This window comes from Lampetra fluviatilis, chromosome 2 (genome assembly GCF_964198595.1).
Source record: "Lampetra fluviatilis chromosome 2, kcLamFluv1.1, whole genome shotgun sequence".
Classification (NCBI taxonomy): Eukaryota; Metazoa; Chordata; class Hyperoartia; order Petromyzontiformes; family Petromyzontidae; genus Lampetra; species Lampetra fluviatilis.
The window spans coordinates 22341210-22359998 of NC_136276.1; the positions used below are offsets into that span (position 1 = coordinate 22341210).

The window sequence follows — 18789 nt, forward strand, 5'->3', positions numbered from 1 at the left end:
TCTGTCCACTGCTGCCCTGAGGCAGAGCCGTGCTCTGTCCACTGCTGCCCTGAGGGAGAGCCGTGCTCTGTCCACTGCTGCCCTGAGGGAGAGCCGTGCTCTGCCCACTGCTGCCCTGAGGGAGAGCCGTGCTTTGTCCACTGCTGCCCTGAGGCAGAGCCGTGCTCTGTCCACTGCTGCCCTGAGGGAGAGCCGTGCTCTGTCCACTGCTGCCCTGAGGGAGAGCCGTGCTCTGTCCATTGCTGTCCTAAGGGAGAGCAGCACTATCTCCACTGCTGCCGTGAGGGAGCCAGAAGCGCTCTCTCCACTGCTGCCCTGAGGCAGAGCCGTGCTCCGTCCACTGCTGCCCTGAGGGACCCCCATGCTCTCCACTGCTGGCTTGAGGGAGAGCCGCGCTGTCTCCACTGCTGCCGCGAGGGAGCCAGACGCACTCTCTCCACTGCTGGCCTGAGGCAGAGCCGTGCTCGGTCCGCTGCTGCCCTGAGGCAGAGCCGTGCTCGGTCCGCTGCTGCCCTGAGGCAGAGCCGTGCTCTGTCCATTACATTAGTACTGGAGTTTTTTGTGTGCTTAAATCCACTGCTGGATGAAGGCCCACCACACAATCCTAAGGATTTACTTGATTAGTCTTTTGGGGGCCGCCGCAGGCTGTGGTTGTTGGGGGGCGCCTACAGTATGGCGCCCCCAACTTCCTAGTAAATATATGTCTCCGTCTCTTCCTGTCACCCAGAGCCATCCCATCATCCACGCGTTTCACCCCCTGACCTCCCCCCACCCCCACAACGCTCATCCAGACCTCACCAGATATCAATACCCTCACCTGGGCACCACAATGTCCCTTTGGACACGACATCTCAACACCCTCCGTGCTCATTGGAAATCTTGACTCCGAATAATTGTTCGCTCTGGCACTGGATATAGCCACAGCTGGAGTCATGATGACATACTTGGAATTTGGCCAGAGCACTTATACTATTTGGTACAAACAAAAAGGAGAGTTTAACCGAAAAACATTACCGTATTTGCATACATTCTAAACTTCTAAAAGATATTCAGTCTTAAATCTTAACTGAAAGCTTTCGTGACTGCAGTAATTCATATTCTTTGGATCTTTCGGTAAAGTCACGTAGATAGGTTCAAAGAAAATAACATAATGACGACCGCTGGTGTTGCGATCGACACGTCGTATTTTTTTGTTATTTTCTTTGAACCTATCTACGTGACTTTACCGAAATACCCAAATTATATTATACGCAGTCTTATTCACACACACAACCAAGGGAAGCAGAGCAGTGCACACAACACACCATGGCATAACCAAGCTGCGGGTGGTCACATGCTTTGAGACATCGGCCACGTAATCTGAAGACAGCTCATCTATTGCAATATTAATTTTAAACAATATATATCTAAAGATTACACTAACGCTTTTTTTTTATTTGGCCTCATCTGTGTGTCGCCTTCCATCTACTGTACTGGCTCTTGATCTAATGCAAAGAAACAGGAAACTACAAAGCCAGACTGCGTGCCTGGCAAGGAATAGATCTGGGATGGGGGTTGGGACTCTCGGGGTTGGGTAAGAGGGGCCCAAGCTGCCCTGATTTTTCAAATTACTATCTGATGGCGGGGGGGGGGCTCCTTCGTAACTACACGTGACATTGCCATGGCAACTGAAGAGGGATATACACATTGTACGTTACTTATCCAGGGAAGACTCACAATCTCGAGACTCTTCTCCCCCCCCCCCCGCATTGGGATACTTGGCCCCGATTACATTTTGAAGAGGGTTTAACTTTTACTTGCCTGGAAAACCCATGATGAAAACTACAACAACAAAAATCACACGCACATCAGGAAAGTTTAATTAGGTTATTTAAAGAAACTTAGCAATGTGCTTACATACTGACTGTTTAAAAATAAATTAGTGCCTTGCTGTGATGTACAAATTTAGTGTTTCTTGGGAAACGGTGCGTTTACCACTGGCACATTTTATTCCTAATCTTGCACTTTTTGTAATCCTTAATTAACTCAAAATTTTTAAAGATACATTTTATATTTGAAATGATCTGATTTATTACGTTTTTTTTACATTTTTTCATTTGTATTAATCATTTATTTTTCTCTGATGGTTGTTATTAATGGTTGTTATTAATGAAAGTCTTAGCTCACAGGTTACTTCAAAATAAACTGAAATGAACTGATTAAGCAGTCCCCCTCCTTAACCTCCTTCCGTTCCTCTTTTTAAGCCTCACCTCTTCTCCGTCGCCCATTCCCTTCCTCTTCCATCCCCTCGCCCCTCCACTTTGTCCCATCCCTCACCGATAGCCTTTTCGTGACATCACACGTGCCCTCTTTCACGGTCACTCATTCCTCGGCCCTTGCACTGCCCTTGCCATCTAATTCACTCGATTTTTTTTACCGCTTTTAAACTCTGTAAAGGATCTTGAGCTAAGGCCCTCTACATATTTATATTTTATAGGATAACATTATGCTGGGTTTACAAGTTGCGTGACATCCTGATAATCAATTTGGATCGTTATTTTAAACGCGATCACCGATGGCACTCTATAAACTCACAACCGTAAATGTCACCACCACGACCAATTGGTCGCTCTGCTTTAGAAACTTTAATTCGTAAAAAATGTTTACTATCTCACCGACCTCCGAGCTGTTTTACACCCAACATGTTTTGCATGGCACGTGTTCTACTCGGCTTGCTATATTGTTTATTCTGATTGTACCACTTTGATGTACGACGTACGACCAAAACTTGAGCACATACAATTGTTTTAAAATCATGTTATTATCGTTTTTTTCTTTTTCCTATAACCAGATTTGTATGGTGTAACCAGGTCCCTATCAAAACGTGCATTCATCCGCCAACTACATCATTCCATTCTGTCAGAATTCTGTGTCAGAATGGAATAATGTGGCTGGTTACGCACGAAAAAAGTTCAACATACGTACATACGAGTGCTGGGCGCTCTATGCGCATCAATGTGATTACCTGTGCCAAAATAAACAACAAAGTCGGGGTACGTGTGAGCGGCGAGCATGCGGGACGCGCGGTGTGACGGCCTGCAGCAGCAGCAGCTGGTGGTGGGAAACAGAGAGGCCCCGTGGTTTGCTGCACTCGGGGTTAAGGTTTCGTCCTAATCGCAGGAATGTGCCGGCATGGCGCCCCTCACTGTGCGCTCCAGATGCGCGCGCCACCATTCCTGTGCGCGCTACGGATGGGTGAGGCGTGGCTCCAGCTCCTCTCGGATGGAGATGGGGGCAGTCGAACTGATGCTGCTGTTTGGGGGTGGGCGGCACCGTAACAACAGTGGCCTAGCACTCAGGGAGAGTGGCGAGATGTTAACTACCTCATACTCTTAGGTTTTTTCGGTAAAGTCACGTAGGTAAAAAATAATAAAATTTAAAGTAATAATAAAAAATATTTTATTTGTATTATTACTTTTATTATTATTATTATTTTACCTACGTGACTTTACCGAAAAAACCTAAGAGTATGAATCCTTGCAGTCACGAAAGCTTCAAATCTAGAGTTAACTACCTCGCCTGGTATACAGGAGATCTTGGGTTCGATCCCTACCCTGACGCCTGCTGTATATTTTTGAGTTTGCATGACCCTCCCCGTGGTCACGTAGATTTTCTCCAGGATCCTCTAATTGTACCCGTCACATCAAGAATCGACATCGTGCGTTCAGAGCAGGGGTCTGCAACCTGCTGCTCCGGAGCAGCACACGGCTCTCTAACGACTGCTTCGTGACACGTTATTTATTAAGGACCATTCTCGTATTCACGTGCATTGCGGCTCTGGAAATATTGGATTGTTTTACCGTATTGGAAAAAAATGTCTATTCTTGCTGGTTTGGTTCCCAACCCCTGGTCTAGATCATCTGACTGCTAGAAATGCCCTCACGATAAGCCACTTCGTTGGGCTATCATTTGTGGCCAGCTCGCTTTTGAAAACGCAATCTACATAGCACAGTGGGCCTGACCTGGACAAAGTGAAACATAGTTTCGCTTAAGATTTATTTTGGTGGGGCAGGGCTCACGGCAGGGACCTTCTAAGCGCCGGCCCTAGCCGTGAGTGTGGTCCACACTACCAGTTTTTGGCTGTGCAGTAGTATGCTGCGCTGGGTGGGAGTGCGTTGTATTTTTGTTATAAAACTGGAATGTATAAAACGAACACAGCGCCGACCACCAATCGGAATCGGAATATTTAGACTGGAGGAATCAGATGAGCTATAAAGCTTTTTTTCATATATGTCTAGTAGGGGAAAACCACAGCGTTACAACAACAAACAATACAAAAACACGATAGGAGTCCAAAGTATAGGAAAGGTAAACAAATAACTTTACAAATATACAAAATGATTTTTTTATCTTATCAAATTAAGTCCGCAGAGCTATTAGCTTATTTTTCAGAAGCGACCTGGCCCCAAATGATAGATCAACGAAGTGGCTTGTCGTGTGGAAATTTATAGCAGCAAAATTATCTAAAAACATGTTTCTAAATGTGGAGGGAAAGACCGGAGGACCCGGAGAAAAAAATCCACGCGACCACGGGGAGAGAGAGAGAGACATGCAAACTCCAAATATAGAGGCGCCAGGGTCGGGGTCGAACCCACGACCTCCTGCATATCCGGCGAGGTAGTTAACATCTCGCCACCACGACGCCCCTTAAATAAATAAACAAACGTATACAAGTTCAAATCTCATTAATAAATCAATTCCCAAGCTTGAAAAATGCAGTAAAACAACAGCAAAAACAGCCCCGGACCACACCAAGACAAAGCACAGTCCCTCAATAAAATTGTACATTGACATTGAACTATCGATACATTGCTCATAATCAAGTTTAGAATCGTTCAGGTACCACAGACGAGCAGGAAGACAGCAAAGGCAGACGATGAGCCGGCGCCAAACATTGGCCAAGCTCTGCGCTTCTCTAGATACGAAGATGTTTTCAGACAATTAATTCGTTGTTTTTTGTTTCATATTGTGCTTGGCTGTATTGTAATGTTTAAATTCAACAGCGGCTGTTCATACGGGGTCACTGGCCCCGCCATATGAATGTGGAATTTTCACTATTGGCCATGGGCCACCAACGGACACGTGTACTGCATTATATATTGTGCTGCGTGCAATGTGCTGTTGTACACTGTATCTGTTGCTGTAAGGTTTGCGTTTTGTTCTGTGCCGCTCTCCCTGCTATCTTGCGCGCGTGTTGTGCAACTTTTGTGTGTCCATTATTACTGTTGTGTATCGAGAGCCTTGTGTAAGACTTGCCGTGTCTCTCAGTTGTGCTGTGCCCCAAGTCTGCCAAAGGCTACACGGGGGATCTTTTTCGTTGTGTATCTTTGTACGCTTTGCGCTCGAGCTGCCTGCATGATGTGCGATGCTGGAAAGTGTGATGCTGTCATACGCCCACTTAAACTAGCGCAAGCAGCATAATAGCGTAAAACAATAGCATAACATAATAACAACAGAGCAACACAACAGCATAACACGACCACAGCATAACGGAACAGCATATAACAACAAATAGCACTGCAGCATTAAAGAACAGGAATAAAAATAACAGCACAATACGATAAAAACAGTTTACCAGCGCAACGGTATAAAACAACAGCACATCAAGATAACACCGGCATAGATGAACAACAGCACAACAGCGTTAAAGAAGAGCAATAAAAACAGCGGCGTAACAAGGGCACAAAAACAACAGCAGCAGCAACACCCACAGCAGACGGTCACGGCACCCATGCACGTCTTACCGCGCCGCACACGGACGACGACGGAGAGATGGGTGCTGAGTTAGGATGAGGGTGACGCTGAGTAGGAGTGTGATGCTGAGTAGTAGGAGGGTGATGCTGAGTAGTAGGAGGGTGATGCTGAGGAGGAGGGTGATGATGAGTAGGAGGAGGAGTGTGATGCTGAGGAGGAGGAGTGTGATGCTGAGTAGGAGGAGGAGGGTGATGCTGAGTAGGAGGAGGAGGGTGATGCTGCGGGGGATGCTCCTCAGACACGTGGATGATGCGAGGAGCGCTCGGCGGGCGGCGCTGAAATAGGCACGGCGCGGGGCGGCCCCGCTCAGCGGGACCCCCCCCCCCTCCGGTCTGGGCGGAGCTGAGCGCATTCACACCGACTCACACCGATTCACATGGGAGAGGTCAGACTCACACCGACTGGCATGGGAGAGGTCACTTACACCGACTCACATGGGATATCAGTCTCACACCGACTCACATGGGAGCGATCAGACTCACACCGACTCGCATGGGAGTGGTAAGACTCAGACTGACTCATATTCGAGTTCAATTTCACACCGACTCACATGGGCGAGGTCATACTCACCGACTCACATGGGAGAGGTCACTCACACCGACTCACATGGGCGAGGTCATACTCACCGACTCACATGGGAGAGGTCACTCACACCGACTAACATGGGAGAGGGCACTCACACCGACTTACATGGGAGAGGTCAGACTCACACCGACTCACACCGATTCACATGGGAGTTGAGACACACTGACTCACACCGACTCACATGGGAGAGGTCACTCACACCGACTCACATGGGAGAGGGCACTCACACCGACTCACATGGGAGCGATCAGACTCACACCGACTCACATGGGAGACATCCCTCTCACACCGACTCACACCGACTCACATGGGAGAGGTCAGACTCACACCGACTCACACCAACTCGCATTGGAGATCAACCTCATACCGACTCAAATGGGAGGGATCAGTCGCATGGGCGCGATTGGACTCACACCGACTCACATGCGAGTTCATGCCCACAATCACGCATACGCAGTACTCTATTGCAGATATTAAAACGTACAAATGTACCAAGTGTTACCAAACACCTCAATGCTGAACAATGACCGGCCAATCACTCAAATGTCGTGAGCAACATCGACCCTGAACTGCTACAACTTGGCAGGACCCTCCTGAAAATAAATCCTGAGCCTCAGTGATGATTTCCTGGGTAATGAAGCGGAACACTATAATAATAGCCTTACAACCACAGACTCACAATCTCACAATGGTACACACAATTGTATATGTCTTTTGCAGCTTCGGGTGCTTTATTATCCTTCATGCCACCTGCAATATTTGCATGAATCCGAAATAGATTACTCGTTGCATGCCCATGCACTACCATAAGCAGTATTTGGGTGTCCCAGCTCTTAGTTATGCCGATAGCATAACGCGAGCATTTAACAGCGAATACAAACGGTGGTTTGGAATCGTATATTATTTTATCGGACCAAAATTACATCGTCAACACATGTTAACATTGCCCTCTAAATCGCATTGGTTCGTCAGCATTGGTCGCTCCGCTGCTGAATGAAGGCCCTCCCCAAGTGATCGCCATCAAATCCAACACTCGCAAATCTGTCTTCTCCTCTCCTCCACGGGGCTCATCTCATGTCGCAATCTCCAGGGCTGCCCCTCTGCAGACTAGACGCCACAATAATTTCGATTAAAATAAATCTATTCAGATAGAATCGATTCAAAAGGGCGAGTTTTATGTTTACACAACATATATATTGTTTTAATTATCCGCTTGGTTTAAGGTTTTTTAAAGCAGTTAAATCATAATTTTTGCTGTTCCATCTACATATTGTTCTTGAACAGAAAAACCTTACGTTGGGCCACCACCCCATCTTGGGTCCCGTCACCTTTCATTGAATTCGATGTTCGTGGTGCACCATGGTCGTTAATTTTGACTCAAACTCACCGAACCAAAATCGTAGCCCCGACTCCTCAAGAGCAATGGATGGGGCAAGAGCATTCCCTGCCGGATACAAGAGGAGAGTGCAATATTTGTGGGTTCAACGTCGGCTGCTATCGTTGTAAAGGTTAAAGTAATAGGGGCAATCGACGATGGGAGGCCTGTGCCTGATCTGGGTCCAGGGATCGGCAATCTGCGGCTCCAGAGCCACATGCGGTGGCTCTTTAAGGAGTGCTGCTTCGTGACGTCATTTATGAAGGACCGCCGTCTCGTATTCACCGCAGTGCTTTGCGGCTCTTGAAATATGCGAGGGTCTTCTTTTTGTTTACCGATTTCTAAAAAAATATATGGCCCTTGTTATTTTCGTTTCCGATCCCCCTGGATTTGTAAGGGCGCGACGGGTTAGCCACTGAGGTTGTAACGGGTTTCGTTTTTCATTCATTGCTTGCTCTATGCCCTCTGTACTGTTCCCGTTCCGTTGTAATGTCCACTTTATTGAGGGGGTACTGGCCCATTTACTACTATATTTACCCAAGAATGTCAGTGTGTAACGCACGTGACGTCACTCCACGTCCACCAGCCTCCCTCATTAATAATCATGAGCAGTTGACGTCACACCAGATCGAACAGCCCCCCTCATTAATGGTAACCATTAAAATGTGACGTCCTCCAAATGGACACACTCCTCCATTCATAATAATTAGCGGCTGACGTCACTCCACATGGGGGGTCGAAGCGCCTCCTCCCCCCTCCTCGGCGTCAACTTACAACCCTCACTACAAAGGCAGAACCCTCACGTCACGCGATCTCCGTAACGCGACTGAGACATCAAAGTAAAAAGAACATCATGATGAACAAGGGATTATAACAAGGCCGTAGCCATGGAGTCAACACTGGGGGGGACCACATCTTCTAGGGGTTTGAGGTTTTCAACCCAGAAAATATCTAAATTTGAAAACTCATTTCCTGCTATTTCCTGCCTAAAATATTAAAAAATTAACTAACACATGGGATGGACTTTTTATTTATGTTTTACAATATTGTCTAATAGTGTATTGTATTACATTGCTATGCTTTTACTTTTTTACCATTTCTTGTTTCATTGTATGCAATGTTTGAGATTAGGGATTAATAAAGTACAACTATAACCACAATCACATAAAGAGAAATCTATGCATTGATTTATATGAAGACAAGTCCAGACATTGTGGCCAAGGTTTAGCAAATTGTTGTTTTTATTTACATAGCATAGCAATTATCAAAGTCAAAGTCAAAAGTCACTTTATTGTCAAGTGTGTTACATGCATGACATACAACACAGATGAAATTACAGTCCTCTCTCTTGGTCCCACGGTGCAACCAAACAATTAAAAAATGAATCACAATTAACAGACATAAATAAACAATAAACAATCGGCGATCAACACAAGATAAATAATCAAAAATGTAATAGACTTAAAATAAACAACAGTCAAGAATTATAAAATGTAAAATATAATTTAAATAAAATATTTAAAGAAATAAGATATTTAAACCGGTGTGGTAGTGCGATGTAGTGCAATGTGCAGTCCAGAGATCAGGATGTACGAGTGAATGTGTGTGTCGGGGTTGGGGTCAGGGGGCAAAGGGGGGAGGGTGGGCAGAGGTGGGGAGTGATGGTAGAGCAGGGAGGGAGTTGAGTCTCCTGACAGCCTGGTGAAAGAAACTGTCTTTGAGCCTGCTGGTCTTGGCCCGAAGACTCCGCAATCTCCTCCCTGACGGCAGCAGGCTGAAGAGGCTGTGAGATGGATGGGTGGGATCACCTGCAATCTTGATTGCTTTGCTGGTGATGCGGGTGTTATAAATGTCCATAGCAATATATTGGGGGGGGACATTTTGAGCATATTTGAATATTGGGGGGGATATATTGGGGGGGATGTGTCCCCCCCAATATATATTATAATTACGGCCTTGGATTATAACCTTTAAATTAAATAAGTCTGTGTCACCGCGGCCTTACAAATTGCACACGGATGGATGCAATGAATATCACGTCACGGTCTGCTTTTCACTTGCAAGTTTCAGATTTACTGAAATACGCCCGTCCTAGTGAAATAAAGACTGAATGATGGTCTACGTCAGTTGTATAACGTTCATAAATATATAAATATGTAGGTTTGATGAAACAAAGTAGTTGTGCCTGTGCTTAATTTGTGTTTACCTTCTAAAAAAACCTGGCCATGTCTCGCACCCCCAGAAAGGGCATCTTGCACCCCCAGAAATGGCATCTCGCACCCCCAAGGGGTGCGTGCACCCCAGGTTAAGAACCACTGGTCTAGGTGGACTGGATAAACAATCCAAGAGCCCCTGTCTGGCAAAACCCTGACTCCTAAGAGTGTTCATCATAGGGTTTTACTTGTCTCTTAAACACTGTTCCAAATTAGTTTTTACACTGTATTTCACTGTTCATCATGTGTGCACTCTACAGAAATATTAGTTCTGAGTGTTTCCGTTGTGACAAAACGGCTCCTATGCCAATATCGCTAGCATCCGTGTCAAGGATGAATGGCTGAGAAAAGTCCGGGTAGTCGAGCGTCGGCGCGGTGGCGAGGTGATCCCGAAGAGATTGAAAAGAGCGCTCCTCTTCCGGCCCCCATTTAAATCTCTGTTTTTTCCCCGTCAAAACATGCAGTGGCTTAGCCAGCATCGCGAAGTTCTTAACGAAACGGCGATAGTAGGATGCGAACCCAATAAACCGCCGTACGTCGCCCACCGAAGTGGGCATGGGCCACTCTCGGACACACGCCGTTTTCTGAGGGTCCGTGGACACACCGTCCGAGCTGACGATGTGACCCAAGAATCGGACAGACCGTTGCAAAAGATGGCACTTTTTCGGTTTAAATTTTAGGTCAGCCGAGCGCATCCTCTGAAAGGCAGTCTCCAGGCGTTGGAGGTGTTCTTCGAACGTGCGGCTGAATACGATGATATCGTCCAAATATATGAGGCATGTTTCCCACTGCAGCCCCGCTAGTACCAGTTTCATCAAACGTTGGAACGTCGCCGGTGCCGCATTCAAGCCCATAGGTAAGCGGTTAAACTCAAAGAGGCCTTGTGGCGTGCGGAACGCCGTTTTAGGTTTGGACGCGTCATCGAGGGGAAGCTGCCAAAACCCAGACGACAGGTCGAGGGTGGAGAAAAAATTTGCCCCTGACAAAGCGTCCAATGAGTCGTCCATCCGTGGCAAGGGGTATGCGTCTGCCACGGATATCTTATTAAATCTGCGGAAATCTACACAAAACCTCGTTCCACCATCCTTTTTCTTAACCAGCACCACCGGCGCGCCCCAAGTACTGTTGGACGGCGAAATTATATCGGCCGCCAACATGTCGTCCACAACGCCGTGCACGTGTTCCCTTTTAGCAGGGCTCATGCGATACGGGTGCATACAAATCGGTCCCGCCGCACCGGTGTCAATGTGGTGCGACAAGAGCGAGGTATGGCCCAGATCCAATTCGTTTTTACTGAAAACGTCAGAGTACTCCGACAATAATGATTGCAAGGCGCTCCTTTGCGTGTGCGACAAAGATGTGTTTTCCCCGCACAATTCCGCCATCCATCGATCGTGTGAACGATCGTATCATGGCCCGCCAGCGGCCATTTTAGTGGTTGGTTCCCCCTCAAAGCTGATGAAGTTGGTAGTGGCGTGAGCCAATACCGATCCAGCCGGGACGACGACCCGGTTCGGGCCCCCATTTAACACTTGTATAAACGGGGCCTGACCAGGCCGAACGATAGTTTGAGCCGCTACTAGAGAAAAGGATCTTGCCACCGAATTCGACGGGGACAACAGCACACCCGTCGCACCCTCCGCAGCATCCAAACGCTTTCGGTAATGCAGCGGAACAAGCATTTGCGAGCCCGACGGCACCTCCACCGTGGCAGCAACAATCGCGTTAACCGCGTTACCCGGGGGCGAACGTTCCAGCAGGGAAGGCAGGAACGACATCCTACGGCCCCCTGGCATTTCTAAGCAACCTTGGTCGACGAGTATCTTAATTGGCATGCGGCGCAAGAAATCGGTGCCCAATAGGCATGGGACGGCCAGTGAACGAGAAATCAACACTGGTCCCTCCGCGGTGATATTCCCAATAGCAATGCGCACATCAACTTGCCCCAAAATACCCATGCTACCCCCATTAGCAGCAACGCACGCATCATTAACCGGTCGGATCCGTGACGTAGGAATGGACAGGAGATGAAAAATTACATTGGAAATGATGGTGGCAGACGCGCCAGTGTCTACCAAAATACGAACATCGACGCCATCGACGGTACGGGGTGCCACCACCCTACGGGCCAATTTTTTCCATTGTGTCGCAGAGTGCGGCATCGACACAGGTACACGACAATTACCGTCCGGAGTGCAAACATGTGTGCGAGTGGATGGGTGATGTGACAAGACCTGCCAGGTATCTGATGTGTGCCGACTTGCCCGAGGGTGCCGTGGATCCGCGTCCGGTGGAGGAGATGGAAGCCGGCCCGTCGGGAGCTGAGAAGTCAGAGGTTGGCAGCGGCAATCCCGGGCGAAATGGCCTCGTCGGCCACACTTAAAATACGTAGCCGCCGTCGCCCGGCGGTCGCTCGTCCCGGTCTCTGCACGTGGTCGTCTGGCCCCATCGCGCCGCTCGCGCAGCCGGCGTTTCGGGACCCAGCGAGGAACAGCAGCCATCACGTCGTCGTCGCTGGAGTCATTGGAGCCGTGGACGAGCCGACGTGGTGACCACCCCAACGGTAGACCGTCTATTTCTGGATTCCCCGTCCATGCCGCCATCTGATCCCAGCGTTTTAGGTTGAACTTGGCGTCCAAGCAGCGCGCCACCCATCGCGACGTAAGCGGTTCGTGGCCGCACACCGGCAACGAGATGTTAAGTTCCTGGGCCAGCTCAATCATTCTGGAAAGGATGAGAGGATCCAGGAGATCAGCTGACGAGTCGGGGTAGGCGGCCATGGCAAGCGCTAACAGCGCCCCTCGGTACGCCAAGGGCGATTCCTCTGGTCCTCGGCGACGTGACAAATTTCCTGGTAGCCGCCATCGGCGGTTCGTAAAACTCCGCCATTTCCGTGAAAGCGTCACGAAGCGTCTTCTTCTTGGTCGCCGGGATGGATCGAAAGACCGCCAGGGAGACATCATCTAGCAGCGTGGGCAGCGCCTCCAGTGCCTCCGCCTCCATCCATCATACGGATCGAAAGGCTGACTCGAACCGCCACGTGAACGCACTCCAATCGCCCCCGGCGACAAATTCCTTGATTTGAGGAAGGCGATGTCCGCGGTGAATGTTCGACGCCTCGAGCGTCTCTATTTCCTGCTTCCCGCATATTTCGCGGCTCCGTCAAGATGGCGTCTGGCGGCCGCGTGGCAGCAACCCCGCCCAAGATGGCGTCCGGCGGCTTCATCGCAGCAGCCCCGCCCAAGATGGCGTCCGGCGTCTTCATCGCAGCAGCCCCGCCCAAGATGGCATCCGGCGGCCGTGTGGTAGCAGCCCCTCCCAAGATGGCGTCCCGCGGCTTCATCGCAGCAGCCCCGCCTAAGATTGAGGCCTCTCCCTGCGCGGCAGGAACAATGGCGGACGTCAATTCCCGCTGAAAATCCTGGTCATCTGCACTTGGTTGAAATCCACGTGGCCGCATGAGGGCCGCTGAGGATGCGACCGCCGTCACCAGATTCAGCAAAATCGCACGGAGCGAATCAATTTGCTCCGCCAGTCGTCGCCATCCCTCGTCCGCAGTTGAGGACGTCGCTTCTCCAGCCTGTCGGCGATGAGCGGCGTCGGGGAGAGCAGCAGCCGGAGGTAGAGGACCCGCAGCTCTCAGCAGCTCGTCCTCGTCCACCTCAACTTCTTCCTCCGCCGGAGGGTCCAGTGGGTTCTTCTTCTTGAGGTGCTTGGGCATCTTAAAGGATCGTCCAAACGGTCTCAAGAGACACTTCTGACACCAATGTAATAAAGCTCGTTGAGGCGACTTCTGGCATCCGGTCTTTTATTCAACCTTGCATTACAGCTTTCCTTCACGCTGCTGACAGGCAGCGTGAGAGAGACAGATAGAGAGAGACACACACTGCCACGTGGCAACCCGGAGCCCCGCTTCCGCGTGGCCCCCTTCCTCTGTTCGTTCCCATTCTGACCACGTGTCGTACGTCTCCACCCATATTTAATACCCGGGTCACGTGGTACGTTTCCACCAATCCTGGTTAGCCTCCATGGAATATTCCAGAGGCTCCCGGGACCACGCCCCTGACTCGTCTCCCCATTGGCTGTGGCTAAAGCCAGCAAAACCAATCCTCTACAACCAGCTGTCACCTTTCCATTACGTCAGGGCCACGCCCCTAGGCTTCCCCCCATTGGCTATGAACCAGGACCGGCAGAGCCAATCGTCGTGATGAGTTGTAATCTGTCAACGACCCGGATATAACCTCACATTACACATCCTTTGTTTTACTCCTACGCCTCCAATATTTTTATTTCTAATTTATCTGAACTGGGGAAGTGATCCCTTGGCAGTTCTAACTTCCCTAACAAATGAAGAGTATGAGAGTTTGTGTGACTATTGCCCGTTGAGCAATGTTGTTATAACAGATGTGCGTGGCAATTCGTTGTTCTTGTGTTTCCTTGAGAACCTTACTGGATAGTTTGAATGCGAGATATTATTGACCATTGATCTTTGAACGTACGCATGACTGTTGTACAGCAGCTGCAACTGCAGGTGGACACTTAGCGCACACGCAGTTGAGCATATACACGGGTGTGCAGGCAGGGTGGAGGAACTGGGACAAGGGTCAAGGCAGACCTCGTGGGGAGGCCCCTGGAACCCTCTGGTGGGTTAGAGAAGGGAGGCATGGCTAGGGTGGAGCCAAGCCACGCCAAGGGGAATATAAGCAGTGAGAGCGAGAGCTTCGGGCTGCCGGTTCTGGGAGTGGACTCGTCTCGTCGCTGTCGTCGTTGCCGCCCTCATCGCTGCCGCCTTCACCCGATCATTGCGCGGCCGAACAGTAGTTGGCTGTCTCGGTCGACGCCGTCGGTGCAACGCGGACAGGGTCGTGTCTGGGCCGGGTCGTACGGCAGCGTGGTCGTGAGAGAGGGAGCCGGAGTTGGTGGCGTGAACACAACAATAAAAAGGAAGGACAGTGCCTCCTGCGACTACCTAGTCTCTGACTGAGTGTGTGCGCAACGCACGCCGCCCGCACACACAAAGCTAGGCATCGGCAAGGTAAAAGTTAAAAGGTAAAAACGAGCCTACCTTTACCCTACCTTTTACCTTACCACAATACAATCACTCTACCCTACCTTTTACCCTTTAGCAGGTAAGGTAAAAGGTAAAAAGCAACGAGCTTACCTTTACCCTACCTTTTACCCTTACCCCATACAAATTACCCGATTACAGGGTAATTACTAGGGAACTACTACACATGAACAAGGTTTATAACGGTAAATGCTAGGTAGAGCGCTTTAATCATATAGAATACTCTCGATTATATCAATTTTACACGCTTTCTTTTAACTCACTCTGTCTGTCGTTGTCGTTATTGTTATATCCTCAAATCTTGTAACTCAATTTTAACCCACTTCCTAATGTGGTATCGACTGCAAACTTGGTATACTTAGGTCATACTGATGACAATTTTATATTCTACCATAAAAAAAATCTATAGCTTTTTAAACAATCTTTGTTATATGTTATGTTTCGGCTTGGGTCTAATTGTCCACGCTCAACTGACGTTGGCTGTAAATCACCACGGTCCCTGACGTTATGGAAAGCTTCGGGGCCACTTCCTGGAGTCGTGGAGTTCTGCCATTACTCGTACATTTCATAAAAGTGTGTTTTTAATAACGTTTGTTTTAATATTACTTATTATATGGAGGCCACGGACTGCGCGACGGAGCTTTTAGCGGTAAACAAGGTGCCGTATTTACCGGGTAATACTTTGCGCTATCTTTACCCTACCGGGTAATTCTTCCGAGCTACCTTTACCCTACCCTTTACCTTACCCCTTGGCATGTAGACATCGTTACCCTTTACCTTTACCCTTTTACTCGATAAAAAGGGTAAATTACCTTACCTTGCCGAGGCCTACACAAAGCCTCGAGTAGAAGAGACCTACGACACTACACATATTTGTAGAACTTCTTTACCACCGTACGTAGCCAACCATGCTAATCGGAGGTGCAGAGGAAGGAGAAAAAATGCGGTTTTAACTGAAACACCGTAAGATGCATATTCAGACGAGACATACTTGCGTGGATATTTATTAAATTGTATTTATTATTTTAATAATGAATAAATGTTGCTAAAGCAGAAACACTTGCACAGTCAATAGGGTTCACTGGCCTCTGTCTCAAGTGTGATATGTGGCAGGATGGCGCGGTGATGGCACGCGTGCCTCACATCAACAAGCGCCTGGGTTTGATTCACAAATCCGGCACCTTTCTATGTGGAGGTTGTATGTTCCCCCCCCCCCTGTTCTGCATGGGGCTTCCTCCAGGGTCTCCAGTTAGTTCCCTTCCATAGCAAAAAACTCATACAATGTATCTGGTATTGGGCAAATATCCAAAGACTGAAAATGTACCTGCAAATTACTCAATGGGATTAAACATAACTTTGCCTCCTTCCTAATTAAGTGTTGAGACTTAATGAGGCTTTCCTGGGTAAACAAGCTTCATAATAATATAAGTTATAACACGTGCTGGCATTGGGGCTTTTCCTTTAAGTATGCAAGGTTTTCTCATGCGAGACTGAAGCTAGCCCTTATCTAATATTTTTCCCTTTATTTTCCCAGGAAAGCCTCATTAAGCCACTAATCTTTATTCAGTCTTGCATTCATCAATTCTCTTAACGAGTGGGATTATGCGCAGCATGTGGGAGAAAAACCAAAGTACCTGGAGAAAACCCACACATATCCGTAAAAAGCATATAACACCTCGTATTCGCAGGCAGTTTCCCATCCAAGTACCAATCAGGTTCCGAGATCTGAAAAGGTCATCTTCATTCAGAGTGATTTGGTCGATTTGCTCTCAAGACGTTTTATCGGAGCAGTACACTGGAAAGAATGCAAAGGTTGGGATACCCCCATAATAATAAGGGGGGTATTTGACCAGGATAAGGCGAGGCTGAAATGCAGTATGAGCAGCATATAAGACAATATATGGGAATACAGTTTGCCATAAGTCAAGGCTCCTGAGCATGGACTTGAACAGAGGCATGGACGGGTTGTCAGTTGACTGTGGGAGGCATCGATTTTTTTTTACCTGTGTCCATTTCACCGAGGCCGCTACACGTTTGCACCGTCCAGCGTCACCTTGCCTCGAAGACGTAACCCCGTCTTTATTCCACTCACGCCTTGGCACCGTATATCCTTCAACTCGCGTCACATCTTACCTTCTAGATTTAAGATGCCAGGGCACGAGCACTCGCCCCCAAGACCGCACGACGAGCACCGTGCATTGGCAAGATAAGAGCTGTAAGTTCTTGTGTGCTTGTGACTGGTGTAAAGCGGTTTGTCTGCGTCTGTGGGTTTGTAAGTTGTGTTTGTGTGGTGTGTGTATATGTGATGTCCGATTTGTGTCGCGATTTTTTTTTTACACAGCGCCCTCCTTCACACCGGGGCATCTCAGAGCGCTTTACGAACATACAATAAGCGACTCGCGTTACATCACATCTCATCCTAAACATATAGGCACCCTCACGTGCAGGACTGTGATTTTCTCAATCCACTGCTGGATGAGTGATTCCCCACGCCATGCGGATTGGCCACACTTCACAACGTTGATCAGCGTGGGTCGGTGAAGGCGGGCAGCGTGCATTAACAGGCGTCCTCGCATAACGCGCGACGTGCGTTCCTGAAAAACAGCGCCTAAGCCGAAGCGCGCTGTACAAAACCTATTTATATGGATAGGTGCGTTACCGAAGAAAATGTAAGCTTCATTTAATTATTTTAGCCATGGTTTTATAAAATAGGTATAAATTTAGTACTTAATATTACTAACAATACAGCAATTGCTTAAAAAGGAGTTTAATGACAAATACTAATTAAGGTTCTAAAGAGTAATACTTACAAATATTACTTAATAAGGAGTAACTTCAGGGCTTTTTCAACGCTTCCGTGGGCTGCTTCTACTCAGATCTAAAATGGCTAAGCCATCAGATTGAGATTTTGGATGGTTAACCTGCGAAATATTCGTTTTTTTATTTCGATTTAAAGCTTTCGTGACTGCAGGGATTCATATTATTGGTTCTTTCGGTAAAGTCACGTAGAAGGGAAATAATAAAATAATACAATAAAATTATCACGACGTTTCGGCCACAACAATAAGCATCCGTCCTCAGGTGTAGTGTATACCCAGTTACTTAATGTTAATAGCTCAGCTGTTGATATGTAAACTCCATTGTCAAGGCGCTCTGCTCCTCCCACCCATATTAAAAATACGCTGCCAAGCTTAGCGGTGTTCATTGGGACGCTGTCTTTCCGACAGTTTTTAACTTAGAACTTTCATTAGAATTTTTTTTATGTTTTATTTTACTTTTGTGACTGTAAAACGCATAGCGTAAGCGTGAAGTTTGTCCCTTAAATATGAATCACATAACTGTGAATTCGCGCTATGGAGGGGGGGGGAGCAAACGCGTTACGCGAGGGACGCCTGACACAACGTTGTACTTTGCTGCACTCGCCCCGACTGAGAACGGTGTCCAAACACGTGGTAAAGCCTGCGGCAGGTAAGTGTTTAGCACCATACTCGGACAGGGAGCTCGTAAACTAAACTATTTTGTATTTGACCAGGTAAGGCCCACTGAGCTACATTGCTCTATTTCAAAAGTGCCCTGGCCACAAATGATAGCTAAACTAAGTGGCTTGTCACGTGGAAATGTATAGCAGCTAAATACTCTGAACGCTTGTTGATTCTAAATGTGAAGGGAAAAACCAGAGGACCCGAAGAAAAATCCACGCGACCACAGGGAGAGAGACATGCAAACTGCAAATATACAGCAGGCGTCAGGGTCGG

At 48.1% G+C, this 18789-nt stretch overlaps 1 protein-coding gene across 3 annotated transcripts in view; it reads right to left on the minus strand.

The window, feature by feature from the left end:
* LOC144944204 (collagen alpha-3(VI) chain-like) overlaps positions 1–6010 on the minus strand; it is a 135255-nt gene extending 129245 nt beyond the window's left edge. For all 3 annotated transcript variants that reach the window (XM_078872240.1, XM_078872239.1, XM_078872238.1), the window contains exon 1: positions 5784–6010. The gene's annotated coding sequence lies outside the window, so the exon portion shown is untranslated. The remainder of the gene's footprint in view (positions 1–5783) is intronic.
* Positions 6011–18789: the final 12779 nt, after the last annotated feature.